This window comes from Haematobia irritans, chromosome 3, assembly GCF_050003625.1.
Source record: "Haematobia irritans isolate KBUSLIRL chromosome 3, ASM5000362v1, whole genome shotgun sequence".
NCBI lineage: Eukaryota > Metazoa > Arthropoda > Insecta > Diptera > Muscidae > Haematobia > Haematobia irritans.
Window position 1 is genome coordinate 107,890,630 of NC_134399.1, and position 18,974 is coordinate 107,909,603.

Here is an 18,974-nt window from a genome sequence, read left to right on the forward strand (position 1 = left end):
TTGTGGGTAGTAAGCATCTTGTGCATTGCTTGTTTGCTAGCCAGCATCCATGCATTTATTCCTCATTCCATTTCGTAATGTGGTGTATGAACAATAACTATGAAATGTTATAAAGCTTATTCAGAGGCAGACATTTACTTGAAACCCCCCTTCGCCAACCCTCTTCATATGGTGAGTCGTTAGCAATACATTTTCCATTTCACTTTAGTTTGGTTGTGATAGTGGGTTTTTACCATAAACTTTTCTTTGGGTATTCTTTTGTGAGCGGTGATTGAAAGGCTCATTGGTTACAAATTGAGTTGGAAATAAATGTTATGCTCTTAATTTTAATATGGTTAATAGAAATATGAGAGTGAGTAAAACTAAATCTATAAAATCTTACTCGTAATTTACTGTAACTGGGTAAGGCTAAAATGCTATACTCCGTCCATCCATTTTCATGATATCGGCTGCAAATGACTTTTATATTTCGGGATTAGAGAACAAGAACAAATATTTATGATGGAACATCGCTTTCAAAAAAATCCCCATTAAGGTCTATACACTTTTGCCACCCGGATTGAAGAAGTGGTTAATGCGTTCAGAATTCATTTTTGGAGATACCCCAAAACATGAATTCTGAACGCATTATGTAGTAGAATAAAAAGAAATCATTCGGTGCCAAGTCAGGATTACATGGCGGATGACCCATCCAATTGATGGTTTAGGGCTAAACAAGTTCACTTACCCATACAAAAGTTTCCTTAAAATTGGTAGAAATGTCCTCTGCAGTAATGAACAATGAACTCGCTTGAAGTAAAAATTGTTATTAGAATCTAGTTAATGATTTTACTCAACCGTAGAAAATTTCTTTAAAATTGGTAGAAATTTCGTGCACCATAGTAAAACAAGTATATACGGCCGTAAGTTCGGCCAGGCCGAATCTTATGTACCCTCCACCATGGATTGCATAGGAACTTCTACTAAAGACGGTCATCCACAATTAAATTACTTGGGTTGCGGCCGATGGCAAGGCATCTAAAAACTTCTTAACATCATCTCCAAAATATAAGTTAGTCCATGCGGGATACATAGTAGACAAAAGAAAGGTCGATTTAGTACGTATATATTCAGTTCTTGACCGGTATATATAGGGAAGTTACGAACCGATATGAACTTTTGTGCGGTTATTATAGAGCCAGAATTGAAATACGGGGGTCGCTTTAAATGGGGGTTATATACAATTATGAACACGAGTCTACCAAAAATGGCAGATTTTTTACTGTTTGGTAGATTGGTAGAATTCTTGATGTTTTGGAAGATTTAGCGAAATATTCCTCTCCAACTATGAAATGCTACATAATTTTTCCATAGAAATTATATTTTGACAAAATTTTCTACAGAAATACAATTCTGACAAAATTTTCTCTAGAAATAAAATTTTGACAAAATTTTCTATAGAAATAAATTTTTGACAAAATTTTGTATAGAAATAAAATTCTGACAAAATTTTCTATAGAAATAAAATTTTGACAACATTCTCTATAGAAATAAAATTTTGACAAAATTTTCTATAGAAATATACAATTTTGACAAAATTTTCTATGGCAATAACATTTTGTTAGATTGTATTTGGCCCGAGTGGCAATCGTGATTTTTCTTTGATTGGGGATCGGTTTATTTGGGGGCTATATATAATATAGATCGATACGGACCAATTTTGGCATGGTTATTATCGACTATACACTAGCGAAATGTACCAAATTTCAACCGGATCAGATGAATTGTGCTCCTTCAAGAGTCTCTGGACGTCAAATCTGGTGATCGGTTTATATAAGGGCTATATATAATTATGGACCGATATGGACCAACACCACGTACTAAGTTTCAACCGCATCGAATGAATTTTCCTCCTCCAAGAGGCTCCGGAGGTCAAATCTGGTGATCGGTTTATATAAGGGCTATATATAATTATGAACCTATATGGACCAACACCACGTACTAAGTCTCAACCGGATCGACTGAATTTTGCTCCTTCAAGAGGCTCCGGACGTCAAATCTGGTGATCGGTTTATATGGTGGCTATACATAATTATGAACCGGTCAACCAGATCGAATGAATTTTCCTCCTCCAAGAGGCTCCGGAGGTCAAATCTGGTGGTCGGTTTACATAAGGGCTATATATAATTATGGACCGATATGGACCATTTTTGAATGGTTGTTAGAGACCATATACCAACGCCATATACCAAATTTCATCCGTGCTTCTCTTTGAGCCTCCGCAAACCAAAACTGGGGATCGGTTTATATGGTGGTTATATATAATTATGGACCGATGTGGACTAATTTTTGCATGGTTGTTAGAGACCATATACTAACACCATGTGCCAAATTTCAGCCAGATGCGGAAATATGCTTCTCTTGGAGGCTCCGCAAGCCAAATCTTGGGGACCGTTTATATGGGGGCTATACGTAAAAGTGAACCGATATGGCCCAATTGCAATACCATCCGGCCTACATCAATAACAACTACTTGTGCCAAGTTTCAATCGATAGCTTGTTTCGTGCGGATGTTAGCGTGATTTCAACAGACGGACGGACATGCTTAGATCGACTCAGTATTTCACCACGACCCAGAATATATATACTTTATGGGGTCTTAGAGCAATATTTCGATGTGTTACAAACGGAATGACAAAGCTAATATACCCCCATCCTATGGTGAAGGGTATAAAAATACAGTTGTATGAGTCGATGTGTGAAAGCTCGCATTGTCGTGGTGAAGAGTTATCCGACGACCTATACGAAATTCGTCTTGGTTGACCATACCATCGATAACCGCTGGTCCTTAACGGAGCTTCATCGTTAAAAATTGAATTAAGTTCAACTGTTGTTGAGTTAATCCTAAACCATGCGTCCTAGAGCGAAAATGACCTTTTTTCGTGATCACCCTTAGAAAATCCAAAATTACCCCCAAATGCTAAAAAATTTTAAATTTTTATATGAAAAAATTTCTTTTGCTTATATCTCCTAAACTATGCGTTCTGAAGTGAAAAGGACCCTAATTCGTGATCACCCCTAGAAAATCCAAAATTCCACCAAAATGCCGAAAAATTCGAAATTTTTATATGAAAAACTTTAATGCGTCCTAATTCGCGATTACCCCTAGAAAATCCAAAATTCCACCAAAATTCTGAAAAAATCGAAATTTGTACACTGAAAAAACAGTGAACCCACCAGGAAAGATAACTTTCGATTAATTTTAGAAAATTTTGAATTTTTTTAGAAAATTTTAACTAAACAGTATTACAAGCGCTGGCATCATTCCGATATGGTAAAAATAAGTAAATATTTTTCGACAAATTCAAGAAAATTTATTAGACATAACTAAGTTTTTGCACTTGTTAAAGAAAATTTTGTAGTTTTAAGAGAAATCTTGGAGTTCAAAATTGCAAGAATGTCTTTAGTGCCATACGAAGTTCATGATGAACACATTTTTGGTAAAATTTACAAATTTAAAGAAATAATGAACTATTTTGTGAGAAATACGAAATTAGGAAACCTTTATGCTTTATTTTTGTATAATTTTTTCCTGTGTTTTAGTTCATTTAACTAACGTACGCAAAAAAATATTTGAGTAAAGTAAACTTTTTCCAAACATAATGATTCTATGAACTAATATAGAGTTAAATTGGCTTTAGTGAAATAGAGAGTTCACTTTTTTTTGAGTGTATGTATATAAAAAAATATTTTACTCATATCTCCTAAACTATGCGTTCTAAAGTGAAAAGGACCCTAATTCGTGATCACCCCTAGAAAATCCAAAATTTCACAAAAATGCTGAAAAATTCGCAATTTTTATATGAAAAACTTCTTTTGCTCCTATCTCCTAAATTATGTATCCTAGAGAGAAAAGGACCTTAATTCGTTATCACCGCTATTGAGTTTCACACATGTTGCCATATTAACCCCATAACCCATCAGAGGCTATAAAAGTATTTACCCCTAGAAAATCCAAAATTTCACAAAAATGCTGAAAAATTCGAAATTTGTATATGAAAAACTTATTTTGCTCCTATCTCCTAAACTATGCATCCTAGAGAGAAAAGGACCTTAATTCGTTATCACCGCTATTGAGTTTCACACATGTTGCCATATTAACCCCATAACCCATCAGAGGCTATAAAAGTATTTCATTTTTACTCCGACTCACAATATTCTATTTAATTTTACAAGCATATCAAGTTTAAAATGATAACTGAACTCCATTTTCTAATACAGCCCAATATAAATCCATGTCCCGAATTAGGATCGTAAGAGTTTAGGAAATATTTTCTCAATCCGATTTCGCCAAAATTTCGAATCTCGCTTTATTTAGATCTTCTAAAGATAACCCTTGCATATATATAGCCTCCATGAAGATTAAACGGAAATATAGGCCCCGATTTTACTTTTTTAATACACGCCAAAAATAATTTATTCTCTGGGAAATGAAATTTTAGACCAAAGAAGTTTTCTGTTTTTTTTTAAGTTCCTTCTCCTAAAAAGGCTAAACAAAGTTCTTTGGGACCCATGTGACAACGGCTACAATAAACAAAAATTTATTTGCGTTTAAAGAAACAACTTTAATTAAAACAAATTGGTTACATCTTTTTCTGTGTGTGGTATTAAAATACCTTGAAAACTTTACATTACGTGTACATATACCATATGTACTTAAAAGCAAACTAAATATATGTCATTAGGCAAATTGTACATTCCCTTTTGAAACATAATCTTTTATGTTTGACTATGTTGTCTGATTCGTAATTCATTTTCACTTTCTACAACTACATTGTATGAATCAAGTAGGTAATAACTTTATGCAGTCATTTACTTTATCTTCACCAATAATTCATTCTCTGCCCTGAAGTGTGAAATTCTGTTAGACCATTCATAAATGTAGCTGAAAAATGGAATTAATCTACTTTGTTCCCAAGACAATTTTCTAGAAAAGGGTATTGGTGAGACGTTTTTTTTTAGAAAAAAGTGTCCGTGAGAATTTTTTTTTTTGGAAAAAAGTTCTGTAAGACTTTTTCTAGAAAAAGTGCAGGTGAAATGTTTTTTTAGAATAAAGTGTCGGTGATATTTTTTTAGAAAAAAGTGTCGGTGATACTTTTTTTTTAGAAAAAAAGTGTCGGTGTGATTATTTCTAGAAAAAAATGTCGGTGAGACATTTTTTTTTAGGAAACAGTGTGGGTGAGACTTTTTTTTAGAAAAATGTCGGTGAGTTTTTTTCAAGAATAAAGTGTATGAGAGATTTTTTTGTTGAAAAAAGTGTTGGTGAGACTTTTTTTTAGAAAAAAGTGTCGGTGACACTTTTTTTTAGAAAAAGTGTCGGTAAGACTTTTTTAGAAAAATGTGTCGGTGAGACTTTTTTTAGAAAAAGTGAAGGTGACACGTTTTTTTTTAGAAAAAAGTGTAGGTGACACGTTTTTTCTAGAAAAAAGTGTCGGTGAAACTTTTTTTAGAAAAAGTGTCGGTAAGACTGTTCCTAGAAAAAAGTTTCGGTGCGACTTTTTTAGAAAGAAATTTCGCTGAAAATTTTTTAGAAAAAAGTTTCGGTGCAACTTTTTTAGAAAAAAGTGTAGGTGAAACATTTTTTTAGAAAAAAGTGTCTGTGAGACTTTTTTCTATAAAAAAGTGATGATGAGACGTGTTTTAGAAAAAAGTGTCGGTGAGACTGTGTTTGTTAAAAAAAGCGTCGGTGAGATTTTTTTTGAAAAAGGTGTAGGTGACATTTTTTTGAAAAAAAGTGTAGGTGACACTTTTTTTAGAAAAAAGTGTAGGTGATATTTTTTTTGAAAAAAAGTGTAGATGAAACATTTTTGTGAAAAAGTGTCGGTGAGACTTTTTCTAAAAAAAAGTGTCGGCAGTGTCGGTGAAATTATAGGAAAAAGTTTCGGTGAGACTTTTTTAGAAAGAAGTTTCGGTGAGACTTTTTTTAGAAAAAAGTTTCGGTGCGACTTTTTTTATAGAAAAAATTGTTGATGAGACGGTGAGACTTTTTTTAGAAAAAGTGTAGGTGACACGTTTTTTTTAGAAAAAAGTGTAGGTGACACGTTTTTTTTAGAAAACAATGTCGGTGAGAATTTTTCTAGAAAAAAGTGTCGGTGAAACTTTTTTTAGAAAAATGTGTCGGTGAAACTGTTTCGGTGCGACTTTTTTAGAAAGAAGTTTCGCTTTTTTAGCAAAAAGTGTAGATGAAACATTTTTTTAGAAAAAAGTGTCTGAGTTGATGAGACTTTTTTTGAAAAAAGTGTACGTGACATTTTTTTTAAGTGTAGGTGATACTTTTTTTAGAAAAAAGTGTAGGTGATACTTTTTTAAAAAAGAAAGTGTAGATTAAACATTTTTTTGAGAAAAAAGTGAAAAAAGAAAAAAGTGTCGGTAGGATTTTTATAGAAAAAGTGTCGGTGAGACTTTTTTAGAAAAATGAGTTGGTGAGACTTTTTCTAGAAAAAGTGTCAGACTTTTTTTAGAAAACAGTGTCGGTGAGACTTTTTGTTAATAAAAAAGTGTGCACAGAAAAAAATATCACCAAAATATTTCCAATTAAAATGTTAATTGAAGTTGAAAATTTTTTCAATTAATAAATTAATTGATACAATTAACTTTTTAATCATGATAGAAACATTAAGTTAATTAAGTCAATGATTGAAAATTTTAAAATTTTTAATTAAAAAATTAATTGATACAATTAACTTTTTAATCAAATTCGGAAGACTAATTCAGTTAAAAAAAGTGCTGATTTTTTTAAAATTTTTAATTAAAAATGTATTTGAAACAATCATTTGTTAATCCAAATAAAAACTCTAAGCCAATTCAGAGAGTAATTAAAAATATTTACCTTTTTTAATTAATAAATTAATTGAGTTTTGCAATCAACATCAATTAAATTTTTAATTGAATCAATTAAAAAATTTATTGAAATTTGCTGAAAAAATCAATTAATTTTTTAATCAAGAATTTTTTCTATGCCCAATTAAAACTGTGATTGATACTATCATTTTCGTGATTGAAGACATTTCAATTAAAAAATTAATTGGATCAATTAATTTGGTGATTGAATCAGAAAAAAAATTTTTTGTGTGTGGGTGAGACTTTTTTAGAATAAAGTGTCGGTGAGACGTTTTTTTTTTTTTTTAAATAAAGTGTCGGTGAGAGATTTTTTTAGATAAAAGTGTGACTTAGATTTTTTAAGAATAAAGTGTCGGCGAGACTTTTTTTTTAGAAAAAGTGTCGGTAGGTGAAACTTTTTCAGAAAAAAGTGTCGGTGAAACTTTAGGAAAAAGTTTCGGTGAGACTTTTTTAGAAAGAAGTTTCGGTGAGACTTTTTTAGAAAAAGTTTCGGTGCGACTTTTTTTTAGAATAAAGTGTAGGTGAGTGTTGGTGATACTTTTTTCAAAAAAAAGTGTAGATGAAACCTTTTGTAGAAAAAAGTATCGGTCAGACTTTTTCTAGAAAAAAGTGTCGGTGAGACTTTTTTAGAAAAATGAGTTGGTGAGACTTTTTTTTTGAAAAATGTTTCGGTGAGACTTTGTCTAGGATTTAGAGTTTTTTTAGAGATGAGACTTTTTGTTAATAAAAAAGTGTGGGTGAGACGTTTTTTAGAATAAAGTGTCGGTGAGACGGTTTTTTTAATAAAGTGTCGGTGAGACTTTTTTTTTAGAAAAGTGTCGGTGAAATTTTTTTAGATAAAAGTGTGACTTCGATTTTTTAAGAATAAAGTGTCGGCGAGACTTTTTTTTAGAAAAAGTGTCGGAAAGACCTCTTTTGGAAAAAAACTGTCGGCGAGACTTTTTTATAAAGTGTCGTCGGTGAGACTTTTTTAGAAAAAAAAGTGGGTGAGAATTTATTTAGAAAAAAGTGTCGGTGAGATTTTTTCTAGAAAAAAGTGTCGGTAAGACTTTTTTTTAGAAAAAAGTGTCGGTGAAACATTTATTCTAGAAAAAAGTGTAGGTGAGACAATTTTGCTAGAAAACAGTGTCGGTGAGACTTTTTCTAGAAAAAAGTGTCGGTAGAACATTTTTAGAAAAAGTGTCGGTGAGACTTTTTTAGAAAAATGAGTTGGTGAGACTTTTTTTTAGAGATGAGACTTTTTGTTAATAAAAAAGTGTGGGTGAGACTGTTTTTAGAATAAAGTGTCGGTGAGACTTTTTTTTAGAAAAGTGTCGGTGAAATTTTTTTTAGATAAAAGTGTGACTTAGATTTTTTAAGAATAAAGTGTCGGCGAGACTTTTTTTTAGAAAAAGTGTCGGTAAGACCTCTTTTGGAAAAAAACTGTCGGCGAGACTTTTTTAGAAAACAGTGCCGGTGGGAGAATTGTTCTGGTAACAACATTCGATGGGGCAATTTTTCTACAAAAAAAGGGTCCCTGAGTGTTTTTCTAGAAAAAAGTGTAGGTGAGACTTTTTCTAGAAAAAGTGTCGGCGAGACTTTTTCTATGAAATCACGGACACTGTTTTTTAGCAAAAATGTCAGTGAGGAAATTTTTCTACAAAGTTTTCGTGAGACATTTTTTCTAGAGAAGTGTCCATAAGCTAGAAAAGTGTCGGAGAGACATTGTTTAGAAAAAGTGTCAGTGAGATTTTTTTAGAAAAAGTGTGGGTGAGACTTTGTTTTACAAAAGTGTTGGTTAGACTTTTTTAGAATAAAGTGTTGGTGAGACGTGTTTTTAGTATAAAGTGTCGTCGGTGAGACTTTTTTAGAAAAAAAATGTGGGGAGAATTTATTTAGAAAAAAGTGTCGGTGCGATTTTTTCTAGAAAAAAGTGTCGGTAAGACGTTTTTTTTTTAGAAAAAAGTGTCGATGAAACATTTTTCTAGAAAAAAGTGTAGGTGAGACAATTTTGCTAGAAAACAGTGTCGGTGAGACAATTTTTCTAGAAAAAAGTGTTGGTAAGACTTATTTAGAAAAAAGTGTCGGTGAAACTCTTTTCAGAAAAAAGTGTCGGTGAAATTTTAGGACAATTGTTCTGGTAGCAAGATTCGTTGGGATAATTTTTCTACATAAAAAGTGTCCCTGATTGTTGCTCTAGAAAAAAGTGTAGGTGAGGGAATTTTGCTAAAAAACAGTATCGGCGAGACATTTTCTAGAAAACCACGGACACGTTTTTTTAGCAAAAGATGTCAGTGAGGAAATTTTTCTACAACAAAGTGTTCGTGAGACATTTTATCTAGAAAAAAATTTGCGATGAAACATTTTTTCTAGAAAAGCGTCCATACCACATTTTTCTACACCCAGAGAAGGAGTATGATCACCTCAAACATGTTTCAAGAGCACAATGTTATTTTTGGACGGGGAACATGTAACATGTTTGCCGAAACCATATTATTTTCTAGGAAAGTATGTATATGATTTCGACAAGTATGTATATGTTTAACGAGAAAAGAAAATTTTTGCCACAAATTGTTCGTGAGACATTTTATCTAGAAAAAAATTTGCGATGAAACATTTTTTCTAGAAAAGCGTCCATACCACATTTTTCTACACCCAGAGAAGGAGTATGATCACCTCAAACATGTTTCAAGAGCACAATGTTATTTTTGGACGGGGAACATGTAACATGTTTGCCGAAACCATATTATTTTCTAGGAAAGTATGTATATGATTTCGACAAGTATGTATATGTTTAACGAGAAAAGAAAATTTTTGCCACAAAAATGTTCCATGTTCCTCATAAAAAAATAACATTTTGCTCTTGAAACATACACACAAAAAAAAAATTTTCTGATTCAATCACGAAATTAATTGATCCAATTAATTTTTAATTGAAATGTCTTCAATCACAGAAATGATAGTATCAATTAAAAAATTAATTGAAGGTCAATTAAAAAGTTAATTGATCCAATTAAAAAATTAATTGATACTATTATTTTTGTGATTGATTTTTGTTTCAATTAAAAAAATTGTTGAATCAATTAAATTTTTAATTGAATATTTTTTAAAACTCAATTAAAATTTTAATTGGAAAAATTTTCGTGAAATTTTTTTGTGTGTAGTTGAAGTGATCATATTGCATCTTTGCGTGTAGGAAAAAAAGTTGGGGAAACATTTTTTACAAAAAAATGTGTCGGTGAGATATTTTTCTAGAAAAAATTGTCGGTGAGATATTTTTCTAGAAAAAATTGTCTGTGAGATATTTTTCCAGAACAACGACATTTTTTCGAGGTCAGATGATTTTTGTAGAAAACGTTTCGATTAGACACTTTTTCTAGAAAAGAATTGTTTCCTATGTTTGCTAGGATATATTTATAATGACAGTTGTTTCATTCAACTTATGATTACATTGAATTATTTTTTCTCTATATTATATTTAGTAATTGGTTTTAGATACCATTCCACAGTTCGTTTTCGTTCTTTCACTCATCAAATAGTTAGGTTAAAGTGGCAGCCCGATTTGATTTAGTCTCACTTTGACTATTCAGTCTATTGTGTCATCAAATGATTGCCTCACTGTAGAGAGAGAGAGAGCACAAATAATCGGTCACTGTGATTAATATTCAGACAATAGAAATTGTAAGTAGTAAGGCGGTTATGTGATGATAAGTCTTTGGAAAAACTTGTTTCTTGCCAAAAGAAATGTGAACATATCAATTTTCTTGAGATCATTGAACGAACTCACTCAACAGGAGTTGATATGGAAGACAGGTGGAGGATTTAATAAATTTCTTGCGTCATTTTTATTTTGGAGACTTAAATATGTGTAGTGAATAATGTCATGTGACACGTGTTTTTATATAAATAAATATATTTTTTATTTTACTATATTTTATTAATATATTTATAGTTTTTTTATGTTTATGGTTAGCTTTGACCTTCTAAATTAGGCTTTGAAAGAAAGTTTATAAAATAAATAAAACTTAAAATAACTATGAAAACTATGATTAATGATATAATGATTTCTTTTTGTTAATTAAGTGTATCGAAGTATTGTAGCATTAATTTTGTTTCAGTTTTTTGTAACATCATTTTGCGTTTTCATATTTCTCTTCACTTTCAATTTTATTGCTTCATAATGATGACATTACGAAGAAAAATATTTATTTTGTCTGTCTGTATTTTGTGATGTGTAATTGATTGCTTCCAAGCGCAATTCTTTGTCATTTAATTTTCTTTAAACATTTGTTTGGCTATCAATAATCATTGGTTAGACTCGATACAATGAAGAGGTATAGTACATGTCGTTGATATATCCTGCAGCATAAGTAAGCTCGACCACCATGAGAAAATCTCGTCGTAATGGATTATATAGTAATATATAGAATTTTTGGTGGATATAATAAAACATCCAAGCAAAAAATTTGGAAGTTGTTCCAAAGGCACTACTTTAAAAGCACTTCCGAAAATGTCCACCCAAAGATGTTCTTTATTTTAATTACACAGGAAGTTCTTTTAATTCAATTTTTTATAACTGGCTTTTTCATATTGTTAGTGGGTGATTTTAACTTTTTTGTTTCAAATAGGTTAATAACAGAGTAAGAATTAACAAAACGATACAATTTATTAAAATTTTGTCGAAAAAATGCTAAATTCCATCTAGAACAATTGCGAATTTTTGCAAATATTTGAGGTCAAACGTTTTAGAAAAGCGTATGCCCTCAAAAAAAAAAAAAAAAAATCGCTTCTGTAACATATACCCCAAACACATTCTGCTTCAAGCATATCTATTGTCAGGATTGGTCCAATCAAAATATTGTTTGTATTGTTCAAACATATTATGTTTCACTTTAGGCATACACGGGTAGAAAAAAATTTTAATGAAATGAAATCACGCACGATATCACAAAAATAAGTAAATATTTTTCGACAAATTCAAAAAAATTTATTAGACATAATTATTTTTTTTTCACTTGTTAAAGAAAATTTTGTAGTTTGAAGGAAACAATTGGAGTTCAAAATTGCAAGAATGTCTTTAGTGATATACAAAGTTCATGATGTACGCATTTCTATTAAAATTTAAAAATTTAAAGAAATAATGAACTATGTTGTGAGAAATACGAATTTAGTAAATCTTTATGCTTAATTTATGTATAATTTTTCCCCGTTTTTTAGTTAATTTAACTAACGTACGCAAAAAATTATTAGAGTAATGGAAACTTTCTCCAAACATAATAATTCCATGAACTAAAATAAAGTTAAGTTGGCTTTAGTGAAATAGAGAGTTCACTTTTTTTGAGTGTACAATTTTTACATCCAAACATATGAAAAACAAAGTTTTGACAAAATTTGTATAGAAATAAAATTTTTATAAAATTTCCTATAGAAATAATTTTTTTGACAAAATTTTCAATAGAAATAAAATTTGGACAAAATTTTCCATAGAAATAAAATTTTGACAAAATTTTCTATAGAAATGAAATTTTGACAAAAATTTCTATAGATATAAAATTTTGACAAAATTTTCTATAGAAATAAAATTTTGTCAAAATTTTCTATAGAAATAAAATTTTGACAAAATTTTCTATAGAAATGAAATTTTGCAAAATTTTCTATGGAAATAAAATTTTGACAAAATTTTCTATAGAAATAAAATCTTGACAAAATTTTCTATAGAAGTACAGTTTAAAAATTTTTTCTATAGAAATAAAATTTTGATAAAATTTTCTATAAAAATAGAATTTTGGTAATTTTTTCTATAGAAATTAAAATTTTCTATAGAAATAAAATTTTGACAAAACTCTTTATATAAATAAAATTTTGACAAAATTTCCTATAGAAATAAAATTTTTCAATAGAAATAAAATGTGGACAAAATTTTGCTATAGAAATAAAATTTTGACAAAATTTTCTGTAGAAATAAAATTTTGCCAAATTTTTTATAAAAATAAAATTTTGACAAAAATTTCTATAGAAATAAAATCTTGACAAAATTTTCGATAGAAATAAAATTTTGACAAAATTATCGATAGAAATAAAATTTTGACAAAATTTTCTATAGAAATAAAATTTTGACAAAATTTTTTATAGAAATAAAATTTAGACAAAATTTTCGATAGAAATAAAATTTTGACAAAATTTTCTATAGAAATAAAATTTAGACTAAATTTTTTATAGACAAAATTTGTATAAAAGTAAATAATTGAAATAAAATTTTTACAAAATTTTTTATATAAATAAAATTTTGACAAAATTTTCTATAGAAATGAAATTTTGCAAAATTTTCTATGGAAATAAAATTTTAACAAAATTTTCTATGGAAATAAAATGTGGACAAAATTTTGCTATAGAAATACAATTTTGACAAAATTTTCTGTAGAAATAAAATTTTGCCAAATTTTTTATAAAAATAAAATTTTGACAAAATTTTCTATGGAAATAAAATTTAGACAACATTTTTTATAGACAAAATTTGTATAAAAGTAAATAATTGAAATAAAATTTTTACAAAATTTTCTATAGAAATAAAATTTTGACAAAATTTTCTATAGAAGTAAAATTTTTAACAAAATTTTCTATGGAAATAAAATTTTGACAAAATTGCTATGGAAATAAAATTTTGACAAAATTTTCTATGGAAGTAAAATTTTGATAAAATTTTCTATAGAAATAAAAATTTGACAAAATTTTCTATAGAAGTAAAATTTTTAACAAAATTGCTATGGAAATCAAATTTAAAAAAAAAAATCTATAAAAGTAAAATTTAGACAAAATTTTCTATATAAAAATAAAATTTTGAAAAAATGTTTGTTTGTTTCAGGAAACTGTTTCGATGTTTATGTGAAAATTTTTCAATTGTTTCAATGAAAATTTTGATTGATTCCATTAAATATTGTGATTGATTTTTGTATTGAGAAAGCAAGTAATAAAATCATTTGATTGTTTTTGGTGGATATTGGGTTAACAATTTTGAATTGCTATAGTATTTATAATGTTTTGCAAACCTAATATTTCTTTTTCCTCTCCATAATCTATGATTGTGTACAATTTCTTCTCCAACATATAGTCTTAAGCGTGGTGGAGTACTCTGTAGAGTACTCCATGATGATGCCTTGCAAAGAAATGCATACAAAATAGGACGTACTCGTACATGAAAAAAGGCTTTGAACTTTAGTGACTTCTTGGTGTTTGTCGTCGTTGGTTTTTTCCAACACTTTCATGATGTTTACAAAATTTGTATGGAAATGGCAAAAGCAACTTAGTCAATGGACTCCATGGGTAGGTCACTTAGTCTTATTAATACTTTGCAGCTAGATATTATGTTGGCACTTCATGTACTGTCAGATGGGATTTCCAATCATAGCATCAACTGAGCTGAGTATTACTATAAATCCCAACGATTATAGTAATAACAGTATGCTCTGTGGATACTTTCTCCAGAGAACATCAGGTAACTATTATTTCCGAAGTATGTCAGGGAGATATCATTGGGAGCGTTTACAATTTGTTTAGTGTTTTTTATTTTGGTTTGGTTTAAGGAAAAAATATGAAAACTGGTTTCTATTACATATTTTAATGTTGTATATATTTTAGGATAATTTATAAAAAAAAACAAGTATATACGGCCGTAAGTTCGGCCAGGCCGAATCTTATGTACCCTCCACCATGGATTGCGTAGGAACTTCTACTAAAGGCTGTCATCCACAATCGAATTACTTGAGTTGCGATAACACTTGCCGATGGCAAGGTATCGTAAAACTTTTTAACACTGTCTTCTAAATTGTAAGTTAGCCCATACGGGGTATATATTAAACAAAAAAAGGCCGATTAAATACGTATATAATCTAGTTTGACAAAATTTTCTATAGAAATAAAATTTTGACAAAATTTTCTATAGAAATGAAACCTTGACAAAATTTTCTATAGAAATAAAATTTTGACAAAATTTTCTATAGAAATAAAGATTTGACAAAATTTTCTATAGAAATAAAAACTTGACAAAATTTTCTATAGAAATAAAATGTTGACAAAATTTTCTATGGAAGTAAAATGTTGACAAAATTTTCTATAGCAATACAATTTTGACAAAAATTTCTATAGAAATAAAATGTTGACAAAATTTTGTATAGAAATGAAATTTTGACAAAACTTAGTATAGAAATAAAATGTTCACAAAATTTTCTACAGAAATAAATTTTTTACAAAATTTTCTATAGAAATAAAATTTTGACAAACATTTCTATAGAATAAACTTTTGACAAAACTTTCTATAGGAATGAAATTTTAACAAAACTTTCTATAGTAATAAAATTTGACAAAATTTTCTATGGAAATAAAGTTTTGGTAGATTACAAAATTTTCTATAGAAATAAAATTTTGACAAAATTTTCTATGGAAATAAAATTTTGACAAACATTTGTATAGAAATAAACTTTTGACAAAACTTTCTATAGAAATGAAATTTTGACAAAACTTTCTACAGTAATAAAATTTGACAAAATTTTCTATGGAAATAAAGTTTTGGTAGATTATTTTTGGCGATATGGACCAGTTTTTGTGTAATAAGTCATCGGATATATATAACTAAAGACCGATATGGACCAATTTTTACATGGCTGTTAGAGGCCATATATTGACAAAATGTACCAAATTTCAACCGTATCGGATGACTTTTGCTTCTCCAAGAAGTTCCGGACGTCAAATCTGGGGACGGTTTATATGGGAACTATATATAATTATGGACCGATATGGACCAATTTTTGCATGGTTGTTAGAGACCATATACTAACACCATGTACCAAATTTCAACTGGATCAGATGAATTTTGCTCTTCCAAGAGGCTCCGGAGGTCAAATCTGGGGATCGGTTTATATTGGGGCTATATATAATTATGGACCGATATGGACCAATTTTTGCATGGTTATTAGAGGCCGTAAACTAACATCAGGTACCAAATTTCAACCGGATCGGATGAATTTTGCCCCTCCAAGAGGCTCCGGAGGTCAAATCTGGGGATCGGTTTATATGGGGGCTATATATAATTATGGACCGATATGGACCACTTTTTGCATGGTTGTTAAAAACCGTATACTAAGACCACGTACTAAATTTCAACCGGATCGGATGAATTTTGCTCCTCCAAGAGGCTCCGGTGGTCAAATCTGGGGATCGGTTTATATGGGAGCTATATATAATTATGGACCGATATGGACCAATTTTTGCATGGTTGTTAGAGGCCGTATACTAACATCAGGTACCACATTTCAACCGGATTGGATGAATTTTGCCCCTCCAAAAGTCTCCGGAGGTCAAATCTGGGGATCGGTTTATATGGGGGCTATATATAATTATGGACCGATATGGACCAATTTTTGCATGGTTGTTAGAGACCATATACTAACATCAGGTACCAAATTTCAATCGGATCGGATGAATTTTGCCCCTCCAAGAGGCTCCGGAGGTCAAATCTGGGGATCGGTTTATATGGGGGCTATATATAATTATGGACCGATATGGACCAATTTTTGCATGGTTGTTAGAGACCGTATACTTAGACCACGTACCAAATTTCAACCGGATCGGATTAATTTTGCTGCTCCGGGAGGCTCCCCAAGCCAAATTTGGGGATCGGTTTATATGGGGGCTATACGTAAACGTGGTCCGAGATGGCCCATTTTCAATACCATCCGACCTACATCAATAACAACTACTTGTGCCAAGTTTCAAGTCGATTGCTTGTTTCGTTCGGAAGTTAGCGTGATTTCCACAGACGGACGGACAGCCGGACAGACGGACAGACGGACGGACGGACAGACGGACAGACGGACGGACGGACGGACATGCTTAGATCGACTCAGAATTTCACCACGACCCAGAATATATATACTTTATGGGGTCTTAGAGCAATATTTCGATGTGTTACAAACGGAATGACAAAGTTAATATACCCCCATCCTATGGTGGAGGGTATAAAAAAACTTATGCCCCCATGTTCCAGTAATCATAATAGCAAATTACAAAAATTTATCTTTCTTATAACTAAAAAATCTACACCCTCAAAAAAAATCGCTTCTCTAACATATGTTCCAAACATATTTTGCAGGAAGCACATATATTACTGGATACCGCCGAAACATTAATATGTTTGTTTTATGTGAGCATATTATATGTTTGGAAGCATTTTGAGTCCAAAAATAGTATATGCTTGGAAGAATTCCCCAAAGAAGATTGTGTTCATTCCCTCACATATTTTTAACTTCCACGAAATTTTTGAGTTCTTCGCATCTTTTTCTGTAATACAAATACGCTGTTTTTTTTTCAAATGTCTGTTTTCTTGGTTCCGAATGTCTATTCTCTTTATTCCGAATACTCAATCTACTATTCAAATTAAATAATATTTAGACTTAAGCATACCAAATTTTTGGCCATATTATAAAACAGTTTTCCGAAACAACATACAAGCGGTTTCACAGAAATTGCTCTCATTTCATTCTCTCGCTGTGTTATGTTGATATCTTTTTATTCAACCCTCCCGGTTTCCATCTCTATTTCTTTCTCTATACTAACTCTCTCTCTCTCTCTCTCTGTCGCTCTCTGAATAAAGTATCACAACATATATATGTTTACTCGAAATTTGTAAATTTATATATGTTTACATTCACGCATATTATTTTTATGAAACATTCATGCCCCAAACATAATATATTCGAACATATTAACATATGTGTCCCAAACATTTTGTGTTAGTTTAGGAACATTACATGTTTGCACTTAAATATATTGTGTTTAAAAATTGTGCCCGAACACACATTTTGTTTATATCGGAACATATGAAAAACATATTTTTCTAACAGTGTAGATGCTCTAGGAAAGTTTTTAATTTTAAAGAAAATATTGCCAAACAAATATTTTGCCATTCTGATTATCAGAACTAGGAGCATTTTAGTGATGTGTTGTCTTAAGTGAACTTACCTCCTTTACATGAATTTATTGTGCATCGTGGTTGATTTATGTTGAGCGGTGTCTAGAAATACACGAAGAATAATAAATGAAATAGTTACGTTATTGTTTTGTTTTTTAATTGGCAAAACTCTACTAAAATATATTGTTTGATATTCTAGATTCAGTGGATACATATCTTTTCACTTTACATGATTTATTTAGTTCTCATTACCTTCTCTTCTGTTATACAAACAATTTGGAAGCAAATATTCAAAATCATAGTTTTTTTTTATTTTTTGGTGTCATCGGATTGTGGGCACACATTTGGACTCAAAGGAACCTAATTTAAATAAACTAGGAGTTATATTTTGTGAAAATTTTATTTCTATAGAAATTTTGTCTACATTTTATTCTATAAAAAGTTTTGTCATTTTTTTTATACAGAAAATTTTGTTAATTTTTTTGTTTTTCTATAGAAAATTTTGTCAAACTTTTTTATATAGAAAATGTTGTCAAACTTTCATTTCTATAGAAAATTTTGTCAACATTTTTTTCTATAGAAAATTTTGTCAAAATTTTATTTCTTTAAAAATATTTTTGAGTGTTGTTGACCTATTTTATGTTTATTCTGATTATTAATTTTGTTCGGCTTGAGGTCATAGAAACAATCGATTATTGATTTGTTTTAATATTTATTTCCAATATTTCGGTTAGTGCCACTAACCATCTTCTGGAATTTTGTATTTGAGTTTGTGTGATGCTGTTCGTTCTGCAAGTCACCGTACACCGTCGATGGAAAATGTCAAAATTTTATTTCTATAGAAAATTTTGTCAAAATTTTATTTCTATAGAAAATTTTGTCAAAATTTTATTTCTATAGAAAATTTTGTCAAAATTGTATTTCTATAGAAAACTTTGTTAAAACTTTATTTCTATAGAAATTTTGTCAAAACTTTATTTCAATAGGAAATTTTGTCAAAACTTTGTTTCTGTAGAAGATTTTGTCAAAATTTTATTTCTATAGAAATATTTGTCAAAATTTTATTTCTATAGAATATTGTGTCAAAATTTTATTTCTATAGAAAATTTTGTCAAAATTTTATTCCTATAGAAATTTCGTCAAAATTTTATTT

At 29.8% G+C, this 18,974-nt stretch overlaps 1 protein-coding gene across 2 annotated transcripts in view; it reads right to left on the reverse strand.

The window, feature by feature from the left end:
• f (espin protein forked) overlaps positions 1–17,920 on the reverse strand; it is a 368,923-nt gene extending 351,003 nt beyond the window's left edge. For both annotated transcript variants that reach the window (XM_075302418.1, XM_075302417.1), the window contains exon 1: positions 17,872–17,920. The gene's annotated coding sequence lies outside the window, so the exon portion shown is untranslated. The remainder of the gene's footprint in view (positions 1–17,871) is intronic.
• Positions 17,921–18,974: the final 1,054 nt, after the last annotated feature.